This window comes from Diorhabda sublineata, chromosome 8 (genome assembly GCF_026230105.1).
Source record: "Diorhabda sublineata isolate icDioSubl1.1 chromosome 8, icDioSubl1.1, whole genome shotgun sequence".
NCBI lineage: Eukaryota > Metazoa > Arthropoda > Insecta > Coleoptera > Chrysomelidae > Diorhabda > Diorhabda sublineata.
In genome coordinates, this window is record NC_079481.1 from 9,224,233 (window position 1) to 9,243,834 (window position 19,602).

The 19,602-nt window shown below is 30.6% G+C and overlaps 1 protein-coding gene across 4 annotated transcripts in view; it reads right to left on the bottom strand.

The window, feature by feature from the left end:
• The window catches only part of LOC130447970 (probable G-protein coupled receptor CG31760), a 76,031-nt gene that overhangs the window by 21,663 nt on the left and 34,766 nt on the right, over positions 1-19,602 (bottom strand). Inside the window, exon 1 of one of the 4 annotated variants that reach the window (XM_056785056.1) lies at positions 18,532-18,550. The exons of the other annotated variants lie outside the window; for them this stretch is intronic. The gene's annotated coding sequence lies outside the window, so the exon portion shown is untranslated. Of the gene's footprint in view, positions 1-18,531; positions 18,551-19,602 lie in introns of those variants that run through there. 4 annotated transcript variants of the gene reach the window in all.

Sequence of the window (19,602 nt, forward strand, 5' to 3'; positions counted from 1 at the left end):
TTCGAGAAAATATACATCTTCAGACATACAGTTTGTTTTTGAAAAAGAAAGTCTCTAAAGACAAATGACAGTGTGTTTTCGAGAAAATATACATCTTCAGACATATGACAGTTTGTTTAAAAAAAAGTCTCTAAAGAAAAATGACAGTGTGTTTACGAAAAAATATACATCTTCAGACATACGACAGTTTGTTTTCGAAAAAAACGTCTCTAAAGACAAATGACAGTGTTTGTTTGTTTGTTTGTTTGCTTATAAAAAAAAGTCTCTAAAGTAAAATGACAGTGAGTTTACGAAAAAATTTACATCTTCATACATACGACAATTTTTTTTAAAAAAGACAGTCTCTAAAGATAAAAGACAGTGTATTTTTGAAAAAAAATACATCTTCAGACATATGACAGTTTGTTTTAAAAAAACGTCTCTAAAGACAAAAGACAGTGTGTTTTCGAGAAAATATACATCTTCAGACATACAGTTTGTTTTTGAAAAAGAAAGTCTCTAAAGACAAATGACAGTGTGTTTTCGAAAAAATATACATCTTAAGACATACGACAGTTTGTTTTCGAAAAAAAAAACGTCTCTAAAGACAAATGACAGTGTGTTTTCGAAAAAATATACATCTTCATACATACGACAATTTGTTTTTAAAAAAAAAACGTCTCTAAAGACAAATGACCATGTATTTTCTAAAGAGTATACCTCTATAAACAAACGACAGTTTGTTTTTGAAAAAAAAAAACAGTTTCTAAAGAAAAGTGAAGGTTTATTTAAGAAAAATACGTTTCTGGAAAAAATGGTTGATTATAGTACAGTTTCCAAAATCATAAAATGATTTGTGATTTCTTAGAATCGAAATCGATCAGTAATAAAAGAAGAACGAATAGGTTTACGTCGAAAATTGCTTAGAATATTTTGAATGAAAATGATTTGATATCAAGATATTTTGAAATTATTTCACTTAAAAATAGATCCTCTGGTTTAAGTTTAGATGATAATTCAACAATTCCAATTTTCTATCATATCAAATAAAAATACAAAATGCCTTATTTTAGTATGTATATTATTTTAGACCGTTTCTACTTTGATTGTCGAACCGAGGACATAATTTTAACCGATTAAATTCAAACACGTGTAAGATACTTTATCAATTCACCTACGATTTGACCCACTAGGTGGAATTAATCGAACCGAAATATCCATTCTTCCGATCAACTTTTATTTATTTTATATTTGCAAATATCTAAAAAGTAATTAATTTTGTATAGAAACGTGAGGAAAATTGAGAAAATTCACTTTATCTCTCCCTTATCTGTCAAACATAAACTGAAAACAACCCTTTGTATTCAAGCACCATAATCGTTGAAAATGTTCAATCCCCCTTTTATCTCTTTTATCGTCGTACTGTCGCTAATTATACTCGACAACGACAAATCCCCTTTTTCCAAGAGAAATCCACGCTCCTTCTGTCTCTATTTAAACAAGTGTTTTTCCATTCCTTGAGCTTTGAGGCGACATTGATTTGGATATACACTGTACGAAATGTAATAATAAATTTTTATCACTCCAAATTGATTTTTAAAATTCTAGATACAACCCTGCAAAAGGGATCCACGTTTTCGGTTATGACCTCTTACACGGACTATTTACGAGAAGTTCGATGGTTGTCACATTCGATTTTATTTGTGGGTCGAGTCCATAACAAGATTTCGAAGTAATTTCCTAACTAAATCACTTCTAATACCGATTCATCCCTTCGAACGAAAGCTTTCATCAATATTTAATGATATAGGGACTAATATTTTTTTTTTTTTATTAGAATACGAAGTTTTTTATTTACACGTAGATTCTACAACAAACCAGTGTAACCAACTTGATATATGACGATATAATATTTGTTGTATAGTGACATTGACGTTTTTGGAAAGAATTTTGTTGCAGGAAGATGCACGGGGATCTTTCGGCGCATTTACATAACGAAGAATGTAATAGAATCATCGGTTTGTTAAGACGATGTCATGTAGAACATCCTTTTAGAAAATTCGTTGGTTATTGTAATGATTTCGATAGACAAATGGTGAGATGTCTTAGACAAGAAAGATTATCTAGAATGAAGAAAAATTTGGAAAAATCGAAGGAAACGAAAAGAAAATTGAGAGAAATGATTTTAAAAGAAAGAGAAGACGAAAGAAAGAATTTGATGTAGATCTGTAAGAAAATATATTATAATGAGTTTAGGTATTTTATTTTTTTAATTTAATTGATTTCAAAATGGGAAATAAATTTTAAAAAAACCATAAGAAACTAGAATTACTTATGAATGTGTCGTGGAAGTACTATAAAACAAATGACGAATTGTTTTTGAAAATGACAACCTCTAAACAACGCAGTGATTTTGAAAAAGACAGTCTCTAGACATGAATGACAGTTCATTTTTGTAAGAGATTGTCTATATAGAAGTTGGGCGATTGGTTTTTAAAAATGACGATCTCTAAAGACAAATGACAATGTATTTTTCAACACGACAGTTTCTATACACAAATGACAGTTTGTTTTTCTACGAGACTACCTCTTTAGATATATGGCGGTTGGTTTTTAAAAATAACGATCTCTAAAGACAAATGACAATGTATTTTTCAACACGACAGTTTCTATACACAAATGACAGTTTGTTTTTCTACGAGACTACCTCTTTAGATATATGGCGGTTGGTTTTTAAAAATAACGATCTCTAAAGACAAATGACAATGTATTTTTCAACACGACAGTTTCTATACACAAATGACAGTTTGTTTTTCTACGAGACTACCTCTTTAGATATATGGCGGTTGGTTTTTAAAAATAACGATCTCTAAAGACAAATGACAATGTATTTTTCAACACGACAGTTTCTATACACAAATGACAGTTTGTTTTTCTACGAGACTACCTCTTTAGATATATGGCGGTTGGTTTTTAAAAATAACGATCTCTAAAGACAAATGACAATGTATTTTTCAACACGACAGTTTCTATACACAAATGACAGTTTGTTTTTCTACGAGACTACCTCTTTAGATATATGGCGGTTGGTTTTTAAAAATAACGATCTCTAAAGACAAATGACAATGTATTTTTCAACACGACAGTTTTTAGAGACAAATGACATTTTGTTTTCGAAAAAGACAGTTTCTATACACAAATGACAGTTTGTTTTTCTACGAGACTACCTCTTTAGATATATGGCGGTTGGTTTTTAAAAATAACGATCTCTAAAGACAAATGACAATGTATTTTTCAACACGACAGTTTCTATACACAAATGACAGTTTGTTTTTCTACGAGACTACCTCTTTAGATATATGGCGGTTGGTTTTTAAAAATAACGATCTCTAAAGACAAATGACAATGTATTTTTCAACACGACAGTTTTTAGAGACAAATGACATTTTGTTTTCGAAAAAGACAGTTTCTATACACAAATGACAGTTTGTTTTTCTACGAGACTACCTCTTTAGATATATGGCGGTTGGTTTTTAAAAATAACGATCTCTAAAGACAAATGACAATGTATTTTTCAACACGACAGTTTTTAGAGACAAATGACAATTTGTTTTCGAAAAAGACAGTTTCTATACACAAATGACAGTTTGTTTTTCTACGAGACTACCTCTTTAGATATATGGCGGTTGGTTTTTAAAAATAACGATCTCTAAAGACAAATGACAATTTATTTTTCAACACGACAGTTTTTAGAGACAAATGACATTTTGTTTTCGAAAAAGACAGTTTCTATACACAAATGACAGTTTGTTTTTCTACGAGACTACCTCTTTAGATATATGGCGGTTGGTTTTTAAAAATGACGATTTCTAAAGACAAATGACAATGTATTTTTCAACACGACAGTTTTTAGAGACAAATGACATTTTGTTTTCGAAAAAGACAGTTTCTATACACAAATGACAGTTTGTTTTTCTACGAGACTACCTCTTTAGATATATGGCGGTTGGTTTTTAAAAATGACGATCTCTAAAGACAAATGACAATGTATTTTTCAAAACGACAGTTTTTAGAGACAAATGACATTTTGTTTTCGAAAAAGACAGTTTCTATACACAAATGACAGTTTGTTTTTCTACGAGACTACCTCTTTAGATATATGGCGGTTGGTTTTTAAAAATAACGATCTCTAAAGACAAATGACAATGTATTTTTCAACACGACAGTTTCTATACACAAATGACAGTTTGTTTTTCTACGAGACTACCTCTTTAGATATATGGCGGTTGGTTTTTAAAAATAACGATCTCTAAAGACAAATGACAATGTATTTTTCAACACGACAGTTTCTATACACAAATGACAGTTTGTTTTTCTACGAGACTACCTCTTTAGATATATGGCGGTTGGTTTTTAAAAATGACGATCTCTAAAGACAAATGACAATGTATTTTTCAAAACGACAGTTTTTAGAGACAAATGACATTTTGTTTTCGAAAAAGACAGTTTCTATACACAAATGACAGTTTGTTTTTCTACGAGACTACCTCTTTAGATATATGGCGGTTGGTTTTTAAAAATAACGATCTCTAAAGACAAATGACAATGTATTTTTCAACACGACAGTTTTTAGAGACAAATGACATTTTGTTTTCGAAAAAGACAGTTTCTATACACAAATGACAGTTTGTTTTTCTACGAGACTACCTCTTTAGATATATGGCGGTTGGTTTTTAAAAATGACGATCTCTAAAGACAAATGACAATGTATTTTTCAACACGACAGTTTTTAGAGACAAATGACATTTTGTTTTCGAAAAAGACAGTTTCTATACACAAATGACAGTTTGTTTTTCTACGAGACTACCTCTTTAGATATATGGCGGTTGGTTTTTAAAAATGACGATCTCTAAAGACAAATGACAATGTATTTTTCAAAACGACAGTTTTTAGAGACAAATGACATTTTGTTTTCGAAAAAGACAGTTTCTATACACAAATGACAGTTTGTTTTTCTACGAGACTACCTCTTTAGATATATGGCGGTTGGTTTTTAAAAATAACGATCTCTAAAGACAAATGACAATGTATTTTTCAACACGACAGTTTCTATACACAAATGACAGTTTGTTTTTCTACGAGACTACCTCTTTAGATATATGGCGGTTGGTTTTTAAAAATGACGATCTCTAAAGACAAATGACAATGTATTTTTCAACACGACAGTTTTTAGAGACAAATGACATTTTGTTTTCGAAAAAGACAGTTTCTATACACAAATGACAGTTTGTTTTTCTACGAGACTACCTCTTTAGATATATGGCGGTTGGTTTTTAAAAATGACGATCTCTAAAGACAAATGACAATGTATTTTTCAACACGACAGTTTTTAGAGACAAATGACATTTTGTTTTCGAAAAAGACAGTTTCTATACACAAATGACAGTTTGTTTTTCTACGAGACTACCTCTTTAGATATATGGCGGTTGGTTTTTAAAAATGACGATCTCTAAAGACAAATGACAATGTATTTTTCAAAACGACAGTTTTTAGAGACAAATGACATTTTGTTTTCGAAAAAGACAGTTTCTATACACAAATGACAGTTTGTTTTTCTACGAGACTACCTCTTTAGATATATGGCGGTTGGTTTTTAAAAATGACGATCTCTAAAGACAAATGACAATGTATTTTTCAAAACGACAGTTTTTAGAGACAAATGACATTTTGTTTTCGAAAAAGACAGTTTCTATACACAAATGACAGTTTGTTTTTCTACGAGACTACCTCTTTAGATATATGGCGGTTGGTTTTTAAAAATAACGATCTCTAAAGACAAATGACAATGTATTTTTCAACACGACAGTTTTTAGAGACAAATGACATTTTGTTTTCGAAAAAGACAGTTTCTATACACAAATGACAGTTTGTTTTTCTACGAGACTACCTCTTTAGATATATGGCGGTTGGTTTTTAAAAATGACGATCTCTAAAGACAAATGACAATGTATTTTTCAAAACGACAGTTTTTAGAGACAAATGACATTTTGTTTTCGAAAAAGACAGTTTCTATACACAAATGACAGTTTGTTTTTCTACGAGACTACCTCTTTAGATATATGGCGATTGGTTTTTAAAAATGACGATCTCTAAAGACAAATGACAATGTATTTTTCAACACGACAGTTTCTATACACAAATGACAGTTTGTTTTTCTACGAGACTACCTCTTTAGATATATGGCGGTTGGTTTTTAAAAATAACGATCTCTAAAGACAAATGACAATGTATTTTTCAACACGACAGTTTTTAGAGACAAATGACATTTTGTTTTCGAAAAAGACAGTTTCTATACACAAATGACAGTTTGTTTTTCTACGAGACTACCTCTTTAGATATATGGCGGTTGGTTTTTAAAAATGACGATCTCTAAAGACAAATGACAATGTATTTTTCAAAACGACAGTTTTTAGAGACAAATGACATTTTGTTTTCGAAAAAGACAGTTTCTATACACAAATGACAGTTTGTTTTTCTACGAGACTACCTCTTTAGATATATGGCGATTGGTTTTTAAAAATGACGATCTCTAAAGACAAATGACAATGTATTTTTCAACACGACAGTTTCTATACACAAATGACAGTTTGTTTTTCTACGAGACTACCTCTTTAGATATATGGCGGTTGGTTTTTAAAAATAACGATCTCTAAAGACAAATGACAATGTATTTTTCAACACGACAGTTTTTAGAGACAAATGACATTTTGTTTTCGAAAAAGACAGTTTCTATACACAAATGACAGTTTGTTTTTCTACGAGACTACCTCTTTAGATATATGGCGGTTGGTTTTTAAAAATGACGATCTCTAAAGACAAATGACAATGTATTTTTCAAAACGACAGTTTTTAGAGACAAATGACATTTTGTTTTCGAAAAAGACAGTTTCTATACACAAATGACAGTTTGTTTTTCTACGAGACTACCTCTTTAGATATATGGCGGTTGGTTTTTAAAAATGACGATCTCTAAAGACAAATGACAATGTATTTTTCAACACGACAGTTTTTAGAGACAAATGACATTTTGTTTTCGAAAAAGACAGTTTCTATACACAAATGACAGTTTGTTTTTCTACGAGACTACCTCTTTAGATATATGGCGGTTGGTTTTTAAAAATGACGATCTCTAAAGACAAATGACAATGTATTTTTCAAAACGACAGTTTTTAGAGACAAATGACATTTTGTTTTCGAAAAAGACAGTTTCTATACACAAATGACAGTTTGTTTTTCTACGAGACTACCTCTTTAGATATATGGCGGTTGGTTTTTAAAAATAACGATCTCTAAAGACAAATGACAATGTATTTTTCAACACGACAGTTTCTATACACAAATGACAGTTTGTTTTTCTACGAGACTACCTCTTTAGATATATGGCGGTTGGTTTTTAAAAATAACGATCTCTAAAGACAAATGACAATGTATTTTTCAACACGACAGTTTTTAGAGACAAATGACATTTTGTTTTCGAAAAAGACAGTTTCTATACACAAATGACAGTTTGTTTTTCTACGAGACTACCTCTTTAGATATATGGCGGTTGGTTTTTAAAAATGACGATCTCTAAAGACAAATGACAATGTATTTTTCAAAACGACAGTTTTTAGAGACAAATGACATTTTGTTTTCGAAAAAGACAGTTTCTATACACAAATGACAGTTTGTTTTTCTACGAGACTACCTCTTTAGATATATGGCGGTTGGTTTTTAAAAATAACGATCTCTAAAGACAAATGACAATGTATTTTTCAACACGACAGTTTTTAGAGACAAATGACATTTTGTTTTCGAAAAAGACAGTTTCTATACACAAATGACAGTTTGTTTTTCTACGAGACTACCTCTTTAGATATATGGCGGTTGGTTTTTAAAAATAACGATCTCTAAAGACAAATGACAATGTATTTTTCAACACGACAGTTTTTAGAGACAAATGACATTTTGTTTTCGAAAAAGACAGTTTCTATACACAAATGACAGTTTGTTTTTCTACGAGACTACCTCTTTAGATATATGGCGGTTGGTTTTTAAAAATGACGATCTCTAAAGACAAATGACAATGTATTTTTCAACACGACAGTTTTTAGAGACAAATGACATTTTGTTTTCGAAAAAGACAGTTTCTATACACAAATGACAGTTTGTTTTTCTACGAGACTACCTCTTTAGATATATGGCGGTTGGTTTTTAAAAATGACGATCTCTAAAGACAAATGACAATGTATTTTTCAACACGACAGTTTCTATACACAAATGACAGTTTGTTTTTCTACGAGACTACCTCTTTAGATATATGGCGGTTGGTTTTTAAAAATGACGATCTCTAAAGACAAATGACAATGTATTTTTCAAAACGACAGTTTTTAGAGACAAATGACATTTTGTTTTCGAAAAAGACAGTTTCTATACACAAATGACAGTTTGTTTTTCTACGAGACTACCTCTTTAGATATATGGCGGTTGGTTTTTAAAAATGACGATCTCTAAAGACAAATGACAATGTATTTTTCAACACGACAGTTTTTAGAGACAAATGACATTTTGTTTTCGAAAAAGACAGTTTCTATACACAAATGACAGTTTGTTTTTCTACGAGACTACCTCTTTAGATATATGGCGGTTGGTTTTTAAAAATGACGATCTCTAAAGACAAATGACAATGTATTTTTCAAAACGACAGTTTTTAGAGACAAATGACATTTTGTTTTCGAAAAAGACAGTTTCTATACACAAATGACAGTTTGTTTTTCTACGAGACTACCTCTTTAGATATATGGCGGTTGGTTTTTAAAAATAACGATCTCTAAAGACAAATGACAATGTATTTTTCAACACGACAGTTTTTAGAGACAAATGACATTTTGTTTTCGAAAAAGACAGTTTCTATACACAAATGACAGTTTGTTTTTCTACGAGACTACCTCTTTAGATATATGGCGGTTGGTTTTTAAAAATGACGATCTCTAAAGACAAATGACAATGTATTTTTCAACACGACAGTTTTTAGAGACAAATGACATTTTGTTTTCGAAAAAGACAGTTTCTATACACAAATGACAGTTTGTTTTTCTACGAGACTACCTCTTTAGATATATGGCGGTTGGTTTTTAAAAATGACGATCTCTAAAGACAAATGACAATGTATTTTTCAACACGACAGTTTTTAGAGACAAATGACATTTTGTTTTCGAAAAAGACAGTTTCTATACACAAATGACAGTTTGTTTTTCTACGAGACTACCTCTTTAGATATATGGCGGTTGGTTTTTAAAAATGACGATCTCTAAAGACAAATGACAATGTATTTTTCAAAACGACAGTTTTTAGAGACAAATGACATTTTGTTTTCGAAAAAGACAGTTTCTATACACAAATGACAGTTTGTTTTTCTACGAGACTACCTCTTTAGATATATGGCGGTTGGTTTTTAAAAATGACGATCTCTAAAGACAAATGACAATGTATTTTTCAACACGACAGTTTTTAGAGACAAATGACATTTTGTTTTCGAAAAAGACAGTTTCTATACACAAATGACAGTTTGTTTTTCTACGAGACTACCTCTTTAGATATATGGCGGTTGGTTTTTAAAAATGACGATCTCTAAAGACAAATGACAATGTATTTTTCAACACGACAGTTTTTAGAGACAAATGACATTTTGTTTTCGAAAAAGACAGTTTCTATACACAAATGACAGTTTGTTTTTCTACGAGACTACCTCTTTAGATATATGGCGGTTGGTTTTTAAAAATGACGATCTCTAAAGACAAATGACAATGTATTTTTCAAAACGACAGTTTTTAGAGACAAATGACATTTTGTTTTCGAAAAAGACAGTTTCTATACACAAATGACAGTTTGTTTTTCTACGAGACTACCTCTTTAGATATATGGCGGTTGGTTTTTAAAAATGACGATCTCTAAAGACAAATGACAATGTATTTTTCAACACGACAGTTTTTAGAGACAAATGACATTTTGTTTTCGAAAAAGACAGTTTCTATACACAAATGACAGTTTGTTTTTCTACGAGACTACCTCTTTAGATATATGGCGGTTGGTTTTTAAAAATGACGATCTCTAAAGACAAATGACAATGTATTTTTCAACACGACAGTTTTTAGAGACAAATGACATTTTGTTTTCGAAAAAGACAGTTTCTATACACAAATGACAGTTTGTTTTTCTACGAGACTACCTCTTTAGATATATGGCGGTTGGTTTTTAAAAATGACTATCTCTAAAGACAAATGACAATGTATTTTTCAACACGACAGTTTTTAGAGACAAATGACATTTTGTTTTCGAAAAAGACAGTTTCTATACACAAATGACAGTTTGTTTTTCTACGAGACTACCTCTTTAGATATATGGCGGTTGGTTTTTAAAAATGACGATCTCTAAAGACAAATGACAATGTATTTTTCAAAACGACAGTTTTTAGAGACAAATGACATTTTGTTTTCGAAAAAGACAGTTTCTATACACAAATGACAGTTTGTTTTTCTACGAGACTACCTCTTTAGATATATGGCGGTTGGTTTTTAAAAATGACGATCTCTAAAGACAAATGACAATGTATTTTTCAAAACGACAGTTTTTAGAGACAAATGACATTTTGTTTTCGAAAAAGACAGTTTCTATACACAAATGACAGTTTGTTTTTTTACGAGACTACCTCTTTAGATATATGGCGGTTGGTTTTTAAAAATGACGATCTCTAAAGACAAATGACAATGTATTTTTCAACACGACAGTTTTTAGAGACAAATGACATTTTGTTTTCGAAAAAGACAGTTTCTATACACAAATGACAGTTTGTTTTTCTACGAGACTACCTCTTTAGATATATGGCGATTGGTTTTTAAAAATGACGATCTCTAAAGACAAATGACAATGTATTTTTCAACACGACAGTTTTTAGAGACAAATGACATTTTGTTTTCGAAAAAGACAGTTTCTATACACAAATGACAGTTTGTTTTTCTACGAGACTACCTCTTTAGATATATGGCGGTTGGTTTTTAAAAATGACGATCTCTAAAGACAAATGACAATGTATTTTTCAACACGACAGTTTTTAGAGACAAATGACATTTTGTTTTCGAAAAAGACAGTTTCTATACACAAATGACAGTTTGTTTTTCTACGAGACTACCTCTTTAGATATATGGCGGTTGGTTTTTAAAAATGACGATCTCTAAAGACAAATGACAATGTATTTTTCAACACGACAGTTTTTAGAGACAAATGACATTTTGTTTTCGAAAAAGACAGTTTCTATACACAAATGACAGTTTGTTTTTCTACGAGACTACCTCTTTAGATATATGGCGGTTGGTTTTTAAAAATGACGATCTCTAAAGACAAATGACAATGTATTTTTCAAAACGACAGTTTTTAGAGACAAATGACATTTTGTTTTCGAAAAAGACAGTTTCTATACACAAATGACAGTTTGTTTTTCTACGAGACTACCTCTTTAGATATATGGCGGTTGGTTTTTAAAAATGACGATCTCTAAAGACAAATGACAATGTATTTTTCAACACGACAGTTTTTAGAGACAAATGACATTTTGTTTTCGAAAAAGACAGTTTCTATACACAAATGACAGTTTGTTTTTCTACGAGACTACCTCTTTAGATATATGGCGGTTGGTTTTTAAAAATGACGATCTCTAAAGACAAATGACAATGTATTTTTCAACACGACAGTTTTTAGAGACAAATGACATTTTGTTTTCGAAAAAGACAGTTTCTATACACAAATGACAGTTTGTTTTTCTACGAGACTACCTCTTTAGATATATGGCGGTTGGTTTTTAAAAATGACGATCTCTAAAGACAAATGACAATGTATTTTTCAAAACGACAGTTTTTAGAGACAAATGACATTTTGTTTTCGAAAAAGACAGTTTCTATACACAAATGACAGTTTGTTTTTCTACGAGACTACCTCTTTAGATATATGGCGGTTGGTTTTTAAAAATGACGATCTCTAAAGACAAATGACAATGTATTTTTCAACACGACAGTTTTTAGAGACAAATGACATTTTGTTTTCGAAAAAGACAGTTTCTATACACAAATGACAGTTTGTTTTTCTACGAGACTACCTCTTTAGATATATGGCGGTTGGTTTTTAAAAATGACGATCTCTAAAGACAAATGACAATGTATTTTTCAACACGACAGTTTTTAGAGACAAATGACATTTTGTTTTCGAAAAAGACAGTTTCTATACACAAATGACAGTTTGTTTTTCTACGAGACTACCTCTTTAGATATATGGCGGTTGGTTTTTAAAAATGACGATCTCTAAAGACAAATGACAATGTATTTTTCAACACGACAGTTTTTAGAGACAAATGACATTTTGTTTTCGAAAAAGACAGTTTCTATACACAAATGACAGTTTGTTTTTCTACGAGACTACCTCTTTAGATATATGGCGGTTGGTTTTTAAAAATGACGATCTCTAAAGACAAATGACAATGTATTTTTCAAAACGACAGTTTTTAGAGACAAATGACATTTTGTTTTCGAAAAAGACAGTTTCTATACACAAATGACAGTTTGTTTTTCTACGAGACTACCTCTTTAGATATATGGCGGTTGGTTTTTAAAAATGACGATCTCTAAAGACAAATGACAATGTATTTTTCAAAACGACAGTTTTTAGAGACAAATGACATTTTGTTTTCGAAAAAGACAGTTTCTATACACAAATGACAGTTTGTTTTTTTACGAGACTACCTCTTTAGATATATGGCGGTTGGTTTTTAAAAATGACGATCTCTAAAGACAAATGACAATGTATTTTTCAACACGACAGTTTTTAGAGACAAATGACATTTTGTTTTCGAAAAAGACAGTTTCTATACACAAATGACAGTTTGTTTTTCTACGAGACTACCTCTTTAGATATATGGCGATTGGTTTTTAAAAATGACGATCTCTAAAGACAAATGACAATGTATTTTTCAACACGACAGTTTTTAGAGACAAATGACATTTTGTTTTCGAAAAAGACAGTTTCTATACACAAATGACAGTTTGTTTTTCTACGAGACTACCTCTTTAGATATATGGCGGTTGGTTTTTAAAAATGACGATCTCTAAAGACAAATGACAATGTATTTTTGAAATCGACAGTTTTTAGAGACAAATGACATTTTTTTTTTCGAAAAAGACAGTTTCTATACACAAATGACAGTTTGTTTTTCTACAAGACTACCTCTATAGATATATGGTGGTTGGTTTTTAAAAATGAGGATCTCTAAAGAATGAGATTTTGTTTTTGGAAACTAAAAACTATAAGATACTAAAGCACAATAATTAATGGAGTACCATAAAGGAATTTCATCTATAACTAGTTTAAATATGATTTGTTCAGTTTATTCCAAAGGATTTTTAACATCGTTGACTAGACTAATGTAATTTCCAAGCGTGTAACGTATTTATCGACCTCCCTTTATTCCAATAGACGTTGTAGTGTAAATTCGTATCTCATCTTCAACTCGAGTGTGAATATCAAACACAGATATTGATTCAAATAGAGTTAATTGAAATTTCTTGGCACTTAAACGACAGTAAATTTATCATGAAATAATCCTCGAATAGCGAGTATTTGACTCGAGTCTATCAAGAAAAAAAAATGGATTTTCCTCAACGATACAGTCAGTTGTAAACAAAGTCAAGCGTCGTCGTCAAGATATAAATTTTGTAAACAATTAGTGTAAATGATTCGAATAGTGTATTTGATACATCGCCGCTTTATTTTGACGTTATCGATTAGCTATAGAATTAACCCGTACTAAATCATCATCCATCATCACTGTCTCCTGCACCATGAATAAATAATGAAGCAAATATGATAAGTTCGTCGTTAGTTGACATATGCGGCTGAAAGCATTGACATAAATACGTCAATAAACCGTAAATTACAGCAACATACACGAATAGGGGTCAGTTTTATCATTTTAAATTTAGAATATCGATTTCAATTTAATTGTCAATTATGAAATGAGAAATTCACGTGTTTAAGGGGAACCTGCAACACGAACGTGTTACATCCCGTAAAAATTGGAGATTACAAACGAACTTTTGTAATCAATAATACCCTTAACAGCGATCATCAAAGTCTACATCAAATTTTTATTTTCAAATACCACATTACCTGGATTATATACAGGTAAATTTGTGTGAGAAGGTGTAGAGGGTTACCTCGACTACAACATAAATAACAAGGTAGAACGTGATAAAAAAAGTACTCGACAAGAATAACTGTACCATAAAATATTACAACTATAAATATAATACGAAAATACTTTTTGTAAAAAGAGTGGGAACTAATTTTGGTTTTTGGAGCAGCAAACATCGAAGGAGATCTCAAGAAGCTAATAAAATAGAGTGTTGTACTGAGAAAAAAGATAATTGACTTCATTCCACAAAAATTAATTCTTCTTTCAACGTAGATATTCCGTGACAGATAAAACGACGGTATAAGCTGTTGTCAAGTTTATAGCAACGTTGTCAAATCGAGAGAAATAGAAACAAATCGAGTGTAGAATTATGAAAAACCGCATCGGATGAGTATAATAATGTTTTTTTTTTCGATATTTAAGGATAAAATATACAGGATGCCACCGATAAATAGCTAAGGCGTAAAAGAGAACCCTAAATTTAACGATTTGCAACTTGGTATAGAGATAAATTGCCCAAGTGAGGTAAAAAACTTCCCGCGTGTTTCTAGGAGTCATTTTTGATATAATTTTTTTTCCTGTGATATAAAACGTTCCTAATATATTGTTGAAGGCAATTTTTACTTATCCACCCCGTATATAGATAAATTGAAAAATATTTGATTGAATTTTTTCTTGAAATTCAAAAATTTGACAACAATATAAATGATTTTACTACTAACAATAACTAAGTGTTAATTAATTGCGTAAATTTTAGAAAAATTTGTTGTTTTTATAATATATTTTCGAAAACCCCTTCTAGTAGGTCAGCCCTAATTACCCCCCTCAATAGATCTATTTATCATTTTAAGTTAAAGGGGTGCAAAGATATTAATATTTTTCGAAAGTTTCAGGGGATATAACTTGGTATAAAGATAATTTCCCCCCAATTTTAGACTCCCTTATAAGCCTTTGATTTGTGTTGGTTTTTATGCTTGGACATCCTTTAATAATCGGGATTAATGGCATTTAATCTTTTTTTTTTCAATTTTAAAGAGTTTTTAGTCATAATTGCCGACACCAATTTCCAAAAAATCCTCCACTCTACTCTCTGTAATTAACGAGACTAAATTACTTTTTCTTATATCGAAAATTCTGATTAAATTGAAGCAAAGAACCAGCAGCTGTTACTGACATCACAATTTATTTACTCGATCTTCTAGTTTCGCGTTGACTACATTTTTTGTTTGTTGCAATTGATTATTCAAAAACGAACTTATCATTTATAAAAAAATAAAAAGTTTTTCCATAAAATAATTCATCGTCCAAAATTAATTTGAAACTAGCTTTTACCCGCGGCTTCGCTCGCATCGAATCCATTAAATAAGTATCAGAAATCATAATAGAAAAGAATGAACTCTGTAGCTATATTAGAATCTGAGATATAGATCTTTGAATGTAGAAAAATTACCAAAAACCTACAAAAATCCTTAACTCCACATTGAATGTCCGCGCTTAGCTCCTCTCCAACTCAACCGATTTAAGTGTTCAAAAACTCAAAAGAAAGAAGGTATTTCATCGATTGTTCTTAAATCAAAACGAAGCCTCTATCTTGAATAGAACCTGAGATATAGATCTTTGAATGTAGAAAAATTGCCAAAAACCTACAAAAATCCTTAACTCCACATTGAATGTCCGCGCCTAGCTTCTCTCCAACTCAACCGATTTAAGTGTTCAAAAACTCAAAAGAAAAAAGGTATTTCATCGATTGTTCTTAAATCAAAACGAAGTCTCTATCTTGAATAGAACCTGAGATATAGATCTTTGAATGTAGAAAAATTGCCAAAAACCTACAAAAATCCTTAACTCCACATTGAATGTCCGCGCCTAGCTTCTCTCCAACTCAACCGATTTAAGTGTTCAAAAACTCAAAAGAAAAAAGGTATTTCATCGATTGTTCTTAAATCAAAACGAAGTCTCTATCTTGAATAGAACCTGAGATATAGATCTTTGAATGTAGAAAAATTGCCAAAAACCTACAAAAATCCTTAACTCCACATTGAATGTCCGCGCCTAGCTTCTCTCCAATTCAACCGATTTAAGTGTTCAAAATCTCAAAAGAAAGAAGGTATTTCATCGATTGTTCTTAAATCAAAACGAACACTGTAGCTAAATTAGAACCTGAGATATTGAGGATAGAACGTGTGTATGTGAAAAACTCCCATTAGTAATATACAGGAGGAAATCGCATTTGAGTATAACTTGAGAATGATGAAAATTAGATGAAATCCGATGGTTGATGACTGATCTGTGCATCAATACCTTTCATTGAAAAAAAAAAATTAAGCAAATCGGTTGGGTAGAACGCCTGAACGGACTCGGAATGGAAATCATCAATTTTTTTAATATACAAGATCGATATAAGACAATTTAGTTTAGTTTGAGATGAATAATAGCAAAATAATCGGTCAACGTTTTAAAGAATATTTAATTAAATTATTATTCTTCGTATTATTAATCTAAAAAATGATCCCTATAACAAAATTCTTCTCATACTTTCTCAATTTTTTCGTCTTGTCGCTTGTGATGAATAAAATATGAGGTATTTTCGACACGATACGTTGAAAAATAAATTCGTTGGGTGAATTTGAGATAATTTGGACACTGACAATATCGTTATGTTAATTTAATAGAAATATAAACTAATTTTCATTTCCTTTATTTGTATTTAAAAAAGTTTACAACCTAACAAAGAAACACGACATTATATGTAAGTTCAAATAAATGAATTACACTTTAAGGTAAAGATACGATATAGAACAAGTTGCTTGGGGTTAGATCTGGTGAAAATGGTGGATGGTTAACCAATTTCAGTCACGGCGATTACCGAAGTTTGAGAAGGTGTATTGTTCTAATGTGAATACACTTTCTTTCTCTTCAAATATTCGGAAAACACAATCCAAAAACTTTGCTTCATTCGGAGCAGATTTGCCTTTTCCATTCCACTGTTTTTTCGTTCCAGGAGTGTATTAGTGGATTTAGGTTTCGTTTACAGTTATTAATCGATTAATTTCGTTCAAATACGTTCTTTTGGTGTGCCTGAAGCCTCTAAACTTAATTTTAAGATCGTCCAGTACCATTTGGTGATTTTTTTCGATTAAATTGTCGCGGTTTCAATTTTAGAGCCGTATAGAGTATCGGTACATCAAGAGATCAAGAATTACGAAGGTATTTTTCGGAAAAAAACGGTATTAACATTTGTTTTGGTATTAAAAACTTTGTCACGTTGTTTTTCCAAAAAATTCCTCAGCTAATTATGGAAAAGATTCAAGTGTTTTTCGTTCATAATCACCTGGACAAGTTTCTGGAGATATGAACGAAGAGAAGGGAAAACTGCTGTATATCGACGATTTTCAAGCAGCTGTTCCATATTTTTTTTTTCATATTGTGAGCAACTAGTTTGGAGCAAGTTTTGCGATACTCAAGTTCTAACTTAAATGATACTAAAACTTCACATCAAAATCAGAAAAGGCAGTGCCAATGTAAAAAACAATGTTGTAGATATAATTAATGAGCGAACTTTTAATGCACCTGGATCAAAATTGATCAAACATCTCAGTAAGTCGTGTGATTAACACACAGATGGCGTTGCCATTAACAAATCCATGATATTTTCAAAACAATTTCGTGTGTTAATTTATCATTTCTTTTTTTTCACAAAGACAATACACCAAGTCACGATGGAGTCGATGGTTAAATTGAACAAATTGCTTCCTCATCCACCCTATGTCCATATTTGGCCCCCCATGAGTACTGATATCAAAAAAATGATCGTCGGTAAAAGGCAAAAGACAAATCGTTCTATAAGCACAGCATCGAGAAGTTATAGAAGCTTTGGAATGATTGTATTGCTGTTGATTGATGTATAAAATCGATTTTTAGTTAATCATATGATTTATTGATTGATTAAATCAAAAATTGAAAACATAATATGACGAACAGTAAAAAAAGAAAGCTACATGATGAAAATATATTTCAGATTTTATATTTTTGAGTATTCATAACTGAATTTTTGGAAATCTTACCTTATTTATTGAAAAAAAAATGTCAAAATATTTCATTTTTTTTGTTGTATCTCGAGTGATAATTATAAATATTTTATACGAATAAATCCGATTCTATAATATTTTTGTGATTCTAAATGAAATGTATTTTCAACGAATTAATTATACGCTTTTTAAAAACGTAAATAAACCAAAAAAAATTCTTTGTACCGATTTAGATAATGATAAACATACAGAGAACATTGTATCACACGAATATCTTGAAACCACCATCCGGTACATCAAATTAAAGTCATATTAACGATTTATCCATTCATTTAAACACTTTTTTTAAAAGTTTTGTATGAAAAAACTCGCGAAATATCGGAAAATAACCGGGCAGTCGTACAATTTCCACACAACAACTGTTTGAACAGAAACCAGGTTGGAACGGGATCGCTCGCTGAAATTTCCTGAAAAACACGCTTGCGTCTAAAAGGGCAGCTCTCCGAGAAAGATAAAACACATGTTGGTTCGTTCATTCATACATTTTTTGTTTTTGGACTGTTATCAGCGTTAGCCTGTTGAAATTTATCACGAAATTATAGAAAGAAATGTAGAGTATCTAGATATAAATAGTTTCGTATTAAAAAATTTGGGTTGCACGAATATTTTCCAAGGGATTATATGAAATTAGCTCTAATTTTTTACTAAACAAAATGTTTCATTCTCTTTAAATGTTTGTAATTTATGCTTAAATTTTTGACTGATTTTTAGTATATATTGAATTTAAGTTTTTGCATCAGTTCCATCACAAACTTCTATACCTTGATTTTTATAGGTTAAACTAGGTAGTTATGACCGAAATTGGGTTTTATAGGTTAAGTAAGGTTAGTTGGTTAAATTTTCAGTCATACTTATTGCCTGTTACCATGTTTTTCTTTCCAATCTGTCGATTGCAGGTTTACTTCAATTTCGTTTATTACTTAATCGTGTTTTAAATGTTTGTAATTTATTTCGACTTGTTTTTTTTCCTCCTTTGTATCTTTATGTTTATCTATTTATTATTTCCTCCTATGCATTTCTTTTACCAATATCTCGATCATGAATAAGACTTTAATATCTAATATTTAAATTACGTAATTATATTTTTTATTCTTATATTTTCTGCAACCGCCCCTGTCTACTAATGATATTTGTACTCGTTAAACTGTTATGATAAAAAAAACTTATTTACTCGGCATCTAACCACCTTATTCAAATTACGAAATTATTTTTTTTGTTCTCAATTTTTTAGCAGCCGCCCCTGTCTAGTAATGATATTCA